The sequence below is a fragment of the Battus philenor genome, unplaced genomic scaffold (genome assembly GCF_028537555.1).
Source record: "Battus philenor isolate CCGP_79_NKW_IND1 unplaced genomic scaffold, ilBatPhil1.0.hap1 SCAF_34, whole genome shotgun sequence".
Classification (NCBI taxonomy): domain Eukaryota; kingdom Metazoa; phylum Arthropoda; class Insecta; order Lepidoptera; family Papilionidae; genus Battus; species Battus philenor.
Window position 1 is genome coordinate 690,128 of NW_027181698.1, and position 8,093 is coordinate 698,220.

Consider the following 8,093-nt stretch of genomic DNA (forward strand, 5'->3'; position numbering starts at 1 on the left):
ATCGGTTGATCATAGACACGTTATAAGCAAGGAATAGAACCTGAATGATATCGGTCGGGAGGAGTTGGCCACCTTATTAATAAATCTATCGGAACGCGGCGCTTTACGCGAGTGTTAATTGTGGATGACTTCATGACCGTATCTATGGAATCTAGTAAGGGCTCCCGAGAGTGCCTTTCGTTTTGGCGGTTCACCTTAACGAGGTGGTTCGGATTCACGGGTAGGAGGCTCGGAGAGCGTTGCTCCTCCAGGCTGTCCGCTAGGCATTCAGCTTTTTACTCGTCCAGCAGGGTCGGAGTCGGATTGTTTGGGTGCGAGAGGGATGGCATGGTTGAGTATGTCTCCCCTTGGTGAGATTTGGCAATCTCCAGAAGGCGTAATGGGACGGTTTGATTTCTGAGATGGTGTCATTCCATCTCTCGTTCCGAATCTCTCCCCCCACGTAACGTACGTTCGTGGTTCCTGGAGAAGTGGACTCAAAGCGTCAACTCTATCACACATGGACACGCGACCTGTGCTCATCACCCACCTCAGGTCAGCTGCTCTCGATGATATCATTTTTTGTCCAGTCCGTAATAAACGAGCACGCTTGTTATCAAGTAGCGATGATAGTAACAAAATTGATTTTAGCTCCTGGTTTCAATTTTTTTTTCTATAAAAAAATTAATTGTTTTCTTTTTATTAAACACTTCTATAATGTACATTTCATTATTCATTCTTTTGCACGGTTTTGTAGGAAAACATGTGGAATTTTGACATATTACACGATTTTTAAAAGTTGTGGATCATGTGCCCAAATTTACCATAGGTCGCAAAAATTTTTATACAATTTTTTTGCGTGTTTTCCAAGGAACATATTCACCGTGAAAATATTTTATGATTACACACTATTTCAAAAACCAAAACTATACTCAATTCGAAATAAAGTAACAGGTAATCTCAACCTACTCGCGAATATAACTTGCACACAGGCACGCACGTGAGAGGCAGCGAGGCGCGTTGCCGTCGCGACGGCCCGGGCGGATAGCGTTCAATTACGGCTGCAGCGATGGCTGACTAATTGATTTACTTCCAATAAAAAAACAAGCGTCTGTCGTGCGCATATGGAAAACGCAGCTATAAAGTTGAAATTTGTGCAAACGTAATGTACGTAGAATGGCTCTTTGTAAGTAAATATAACATTAAAAAGCACTACGGCGTGCTGGTGCGTTGGCTTTCGGGCTCCTTGATATGGGCGGCTATATAATACTGCATATAATTGGCATTTGTCAAAATAGTAATATTGTCAACCACGATAACAATAATAACAAATGTTATGTTAATAATTGTTATTGATTTCGAACAACACTGATCTATAGGGGTTAGTAGCATTAATAGTTTAAAAATGTAGCATAAAAGTCCTTTCGCGTTATAACTCTAAATTATCTATATAATGATACATTTATGAAGTTATTCAAACAAAAACTTCGCATAAAATCTAGTCATAGTGTGAAGAACTTTTCAAGTTATAATTGAGCCTGGTAATGAATTGCTTCAATTGTTTAATTTTAATGATATTGTGAGATTGAGCAGTGGTAGCCCAGCGGTAGACTGAGACTTGTGGCGCTAGGTCGCGGGTTCGACTTCTCGGATACAATCTTATACAAGTCACACTTTGTGCATTATATAAAGGGCTGACACTGCTCACACATAAAATTCCAGAGAACGGGCAGCAGCATCCTCAGGGTACCATAAGATCACACTGCGATCGCCAACCGATTATGGTCGGAAACCACGACGAATGATATAATTAAAGTTAACCAAAAAAAAAAACATTTCTGACCTGATTCGGTCTTCTTTTTTGTGTCGGCTCGTATATAACAGGGGTCACCGACCCGCGATCATTCTAGATAGAAGCGTTGCTGCAGTTTCTTCCACGCCTTCTTCTCTAGCGCTAACGCTTTTCGAAGTGCTATGCTACGTTAGCCAGGTAATAGCACCGCGTGGCGATCCCTGACCGGGAGATACCGCGGTCCCCCGTTTAGCGCAGAGGGCGACCACCGGGGGGGGTTTTAGTGGGTAGGAATCCCACATACCCCTGTCCTCCCCCCAGAGGCAGAGCAGGGCATCTTGAATACCAGAAGATTTCCCCAACCGAAAAAAAAAAAAAAAAGCCAGGTAATAGCAACCGACCGAGTTGAGGTTCGGCCCCTTATGCGCCTTGTCCCCTCAACAGCAGTGTAAGTCAAGTTAAAAAAGACACCTTTTCGGAAGTCAAGCGGGTACGCGACTAACAATAACGACACAAAATGGAGTGTTTGTAACACTTTGAATTAAGTAAATTAAGTCCTTCATTTAAAAAAATAACTGGAGACTAAATCCCTCTGTGAGGAAGACCCATGTCCAAGATTGAACATACTCTAGTGCTCTAAAATTCATAAGTTTACGATTGAGTGGAATGGTTTGATTTACTGATTCATCGATTAGTACTTTTTTCCTTTAAGTGTTCAGTAATGACTCAAAAATTATCTCAACGTAAATGTTTTTTTTGTATTCAGACGAGGTTCTTAACACGGTTTATCGAATGGCAAGTGGTATCGTAAAACGATCACTTTCGACAACGGACATTCTTTGGGATGCCCGATGCGGTTATCCGGAAGTATGGCGTCGTTTGTACTATTGCCTTGTGACACAAAACGTGATATGGACTTGACGGCATCTCGGTAAGTCTACAACTATGTTCTTTTTGACACATTAAGCGAGTTGAAGATCTTAGTAACTCTTAGTCTCTCGAGGAACATTATTCGGTTCAGATGCCCTTTGCCGACGAGTTTCTGGGTTCAGTAAGATGCTTAATAAATACAAGGCTATTTATGAAGGGTAGTATGTATTTATGAAGGGGAGTATCGGAAGAATAATCTATTCAAAATTTATAGCGAATTTCTTGTAAATTTTTTATGTTTATTATGAGTATTCATTTCATCCCCTTTACTGTAATCTGCATTAAATGTACCAACGTTTTTTTATAATCCTCCAAGCACTTCTTATAAAATTTTCTTGTGTTTTTGTTCGGCTCCCCCTTCGATACCGTCTTTACCTACTGAAACATAGCAATGAAAATAACACACATGCATTAGTGTGTATATTACACAGACCAAAGATTTGCACACTCGCACAAATACAAGGGCCGTTCAATATTTTTCCGTTTAGGGATGATATACTAAAGACAAGGATAATAAAACAGAAACTGTTGCGCCTCAGGCCGTATTTGACACAGGCGATTTCACTTAATTTATTGGACTAAGTGTGACACGCGATGATTGGTCTCAAAAGAAACTCGCAGGACGATACAACAACAAAATTGTCAAACCACTTACAAGATTGCGAGAAATCCTCTTGGCTGAAGTTAGTTATCGATAATTTACTATTTTCTGTTTAATTCTATCGAAAATATTTAGTATACATCCATGTTTAAGATAAAAATTGAAACTGAGCAAACACTGCATTTAGCTTTTTACAATTTCGTCGTAATAGTCATCTTTAGCAAGTATTAAGGAGCTCAGCGAATATCTTGCAGATCTAACTAACAACAGCCTGGCAAAGTCAGCAACACAATCTAGTTTTAATAATAGTTTAAATTATACATGGTTTTATTTAAAAATATGAAATAATATTTTTAAATTAACCCAAGCATTTAAAAATTTGAACTTTTTTGTGAGTAATTTGTAATATTACTGATAATTATATATTAATTACAATAATTGTTTCCATAACATAATTTCCATAACATCAGAATTACAAAATAAATTTATTAATGTCGATTATAATAGACCTATGTTTCAACAAAATAAATCATCAATCTGTTTATAAAAAGTCTTTCATTACACCCCTCATCAAGGATGATGTTCGATATCATGTAAATAACTATTGACCGATTTCAGTTCTAACTTCACTGTCAAAGGTTTGAAAAAGGCATTAAATATTCGTTTGATTTAAGACATATTATTCCTTCAGAAAACCACAATGGTTCTAACTATAGTAAACAAATGCAATGTAGCTTAAAATGTATATATTTCTTATAAGTTAAGTACCAACATTTGGGAAACGTTTGGGAGCCGTTGCGCCGATGTTTATGATTTTCTAATACCTCTTAGAACCGGAAAAAAATTCATAACTGGTTATTTTAACTTAACTGGCTATTAAAATATAGACGTTCACGGCAAAAATCCTATACGTTTCTCTCAATATTAAATAGACACTTATAAAAAAATGATGAAGAAAGATGTTTTTAAAAGAAAATTGCTCGAGAACGTTACTCTCCTCATTATGAGCATTTTTAAGGTGAAATACATTGTTTAATATCGGACGTATTAGCAAAACTATCGTAACTTGCTTTCTAAGGTCCGCTATTTATTGTACTATCTTAGGCCTGTGTGGCGAGAGGTTGTCTAGGCTAAACAGTGGAGTTATTACTGAACCAATGCTTCAAGACGTTAAGCGCAGATGTGGGAAAACAGACGGGCCGTTACTACCACTACACGATAATTTTATAAAAGAAAGTACGTAAATTTCCAGCCGGAAGTTAATAGAGAGTTAAATATTAATTAATAAATCGCCGCTCTAAATCCACGTAGGATTTAAAGCGGCGATTCAAAAAGTAATATGTATACCTTGAATTCAAAACTGACTCGAGAGACTTCTTCAACATTAGTCGTACTCGACTTTTTTGTCCTAGAGGCCAAAAGCGCTTCTTATATGCATAGTCAAGGCGTCGCGGAGCGTAAACGTAGAAAAAAGTTATAGAATCTTTTCTCGAGTTGCTACAGACAAACAAAACGCGATTGTTATAATTTCAACAAAATAATCCGAATCAGTGCGTATATTTTACAGTAAATGGTTTCAATGTTCTGAAATAATACTTTTTAATTATTTAAGCTCGTACAACAAAAAAATTATAACTACATTTTTTTGCTTTTTCTCTGATGATGTTAATACTGTTAGCCATAAGGCTTTTACAGCTTCATCGGCACTGAGTTCACGGAGCGAAAGGGTCCGTGGACTAGTTCATTAGTTGCACGGCGACGTTCGCACGTTGTTAAGACTCTTCGCGGTAGAGCTTTGACGGGGTGTGTTGCTGGAGTGTGCTTGCGACGGCAGCGTGGAACACAGGCGAGCCGAGAAGGGATCCGGATCCGACCACGGTCCGCCCAAGCTGTGCGCGATAAGGGAGCGGGCGGCTGCTCACTTAAAACGCTCTATAAGAGGTGTAGAGTGCGGTTTCGTCCGCGAAGAGCGCGAGTTGGACTTTGCTATCTCTCGGTATATCGGCAGTGAATAGCGAAAAGAGTAGCGGAGAGAGGTAGGATCCCTGAAGGACGCCTGCTCGGATGCGGCGGGAAGTGGAGAGGACGCCTTCCGCTCGATAGCGAAAAGTGCGGTTTGACAAGAATGCTCGTATGATCGTAGCGAGTCTATCCGTCAAGTTGAGTGCGTATAGTTTATGCAGTAAACCGTTGTGCCAGACTTTGTCGAAGGCCTTAGCGATATCGAACAAGATAGCGCCTGTGTCTCTAGGCTTGCGTGGTGCAAAGCCAGTGAGAATGGATTTCGTGAATCTATGTTCTTGATGGACGCACGAGTGGTGATTTCGGAATCCGAACTATTCATCCGAGAGAAGCTTTTGCTTGTGAACGACGTCTTTAAACCGCTTGAGAAGGATGCGTTCGTATAGCTTCCCCAAGGTGTTCAGGAGGCTAATAGGGCGATAAGATGGCGGGCGATTCCTTAGTTTGCCAGGCTTCTGAATCCCTACCACCGTTTCTTTCTAGATATCTGGAAAAGAGGAGCTGGCGATAAGGGAGTTGAAGATGGAAACCAGTAAGAGAATAAGGTGAGGAGAGAGGATTTTTAGGACTCTGTTGGATATGCCTTCAGGTCCCAGGGCTGATTTGTTTTTAAGACCTTTCATAAGGTTTGCAACCTCTTCAAAGGAGACGGGAGGGATTTCCGGCCCGCTCGGCGGGAACGCCGATTTGATCCGGACCTCAGATTCCACCGTACGCAGATGGATAGGGTCCACTGGCGAAGATGAGTCAGTGCATTGTTGCTCTAAGCTGTCGGCCAGGCATTCAACCTTGTCGACGTCCTCGAATGCTAAGTAGGAGTCGGATTCTCTAATGAGGGGGGACATGAGAGAGCTATCATCTGCTTTGAGACTCCGAGCCAGACGCCAGAAGGCGACTTTTGTAGGTTTGAGGTCACTAAGCAAATCGTCCCATTTTTTGTTTCCGTGCTCCGCGAGCCGTTCTTTGACCAGCTTTTGAAGTTTGCGAAGGCGCAGTCTATTCTCCTCGGTGCGATACCTATCGTGGAGTCTCATGGCAGCGTTTTTTTGTTTAATCAGGCGCCGAATATAGTCCGGGAGAGAGTCGAAAAACTTGCGCTTGATGACTGTCCTCCGGGTAGATTCTTCGGTGGCTGAGTGAACGTGTTTAGCTAATGAGTTTATTGCGTGCAGGATTTCCTCAGGTGATTTGAGGTTGTCGGTAATACTAGAGAGATGCTGGGAGTACTTGAGTCTAGACTCGAGGGCATGCCAGTTAACGCTAGTCTTGGTTGTAAGAACTTTTGTAGCGCTCTGGCCCAGTTGGATTAGGACGGGATGGTGGTCAGTGTCGAGTTCGTGAAGCGACTCTATGCTATTGATTTGTAAAGTGACGTTGCTAAACAGGGCTTGGTCAATAGTTGACGCCCTGTGAGGGAGCAGGTTGCTAGGATAACGAGTGGGTGATGCGGGAGTCATTATGGCTAAACCTAGTTTGTCGGCTATTTCGCAAAGTTTAGATTCGTTTGCGTTGTTATAGTTTATATTCCAGTTGTTATGCTTGCAGTTAAAGTCGCCAGCAATCAAGACTGCCGGACATAAGGAGGTGAGCGTCCTAATGTTCGAGCGGATTATCTCTTTGTTACCAGGGAGGTATGCAGATATTAGTATTAGTGGAGGGTGTCCGGTGAGGGACATTCTATACGATGAGACTTCTAATATGGTGATTGGTGGAAGATCAAGAGAGGAACAATGCAGGGAAATAAATCAAAGTGCCTCATCCCTTCCTGAGAAGTCTGTCATTCCTGACGATGTGATAATTAGCTATTTTAGGATCGCGATTGAAGAGCTTGAGGTGGGATTCCTGGATGAGCAGAACGTCGACGTTATGCTCACTGAGGAACTGAGCCACTACATCCCTTTTATCGGAAAAGCCTCAATGTTGAAATAGACGACAGCGCGAAGGGCTTAATTTATCCCATTAGCTCGCCGCCGGCGATGGTAGAGTGACGACTAAAGGGCGCGGGCTAAACCCGGTGTGTAGAGAGAGAGAGAGCTTTTAGGGAAAGCTCTCTTCGATCGCTCTGATGAGGTGCTCGTATTCAGCGAGCACCAAGAGCTTTGCGTCTCCCTTAGCGGCGCGAAATTTTGCGGCGAAAGAAAAGCTATCGCGATAGAAACGCGGTTAGGGAGGCTAAGCTCTCTGTGAAATCTACGAGCCCTGTGGAGGGCTCGGCTGGTTTGGGTTGCGGTTTAGGGGCAACCTTAGATGGGAGCGCTGGAAGCGCTACCGCGGACTGAGGGGCAGCCACTACCTCCACGACAAACAAGCGTGGAAATCCGTCCACTCGTGGCTTTTCGCCAATACAATGGACAAATCAAGAGATGAAAATACCACTCAAGGTATTATGATTAGCACGCTCACTGTCGACGACTTCCGTCGCTTCGCCCGCCACCTGCTTGAGGAAGGCATCTCCTTCCACAGGTACGCCCTCCCCGAGGATACTTATCCACTTCGGCCGTGGACGACTCGAAGTCACTTGACTTCGAGTCGTTGTCCACGGCCTCCCGCTCGAAATAGAGATCGCCGACGTAATCGACGACCTCAAGAAAGCGGGCATCCCCGTCATCGACGCAAAGCGCATGACATCTCTACGCACCAAGCTCCCCATGCCACTCATTATGGCAACCGTAGAGCTTACCTCCGAGGAAAAGCAAATCTTTGTCCTCAAAGAGGTCTGCTCTCTTTCAGGGGTCTCATTCGAGGCCCCTCACCGCAGAGGCATCGTCG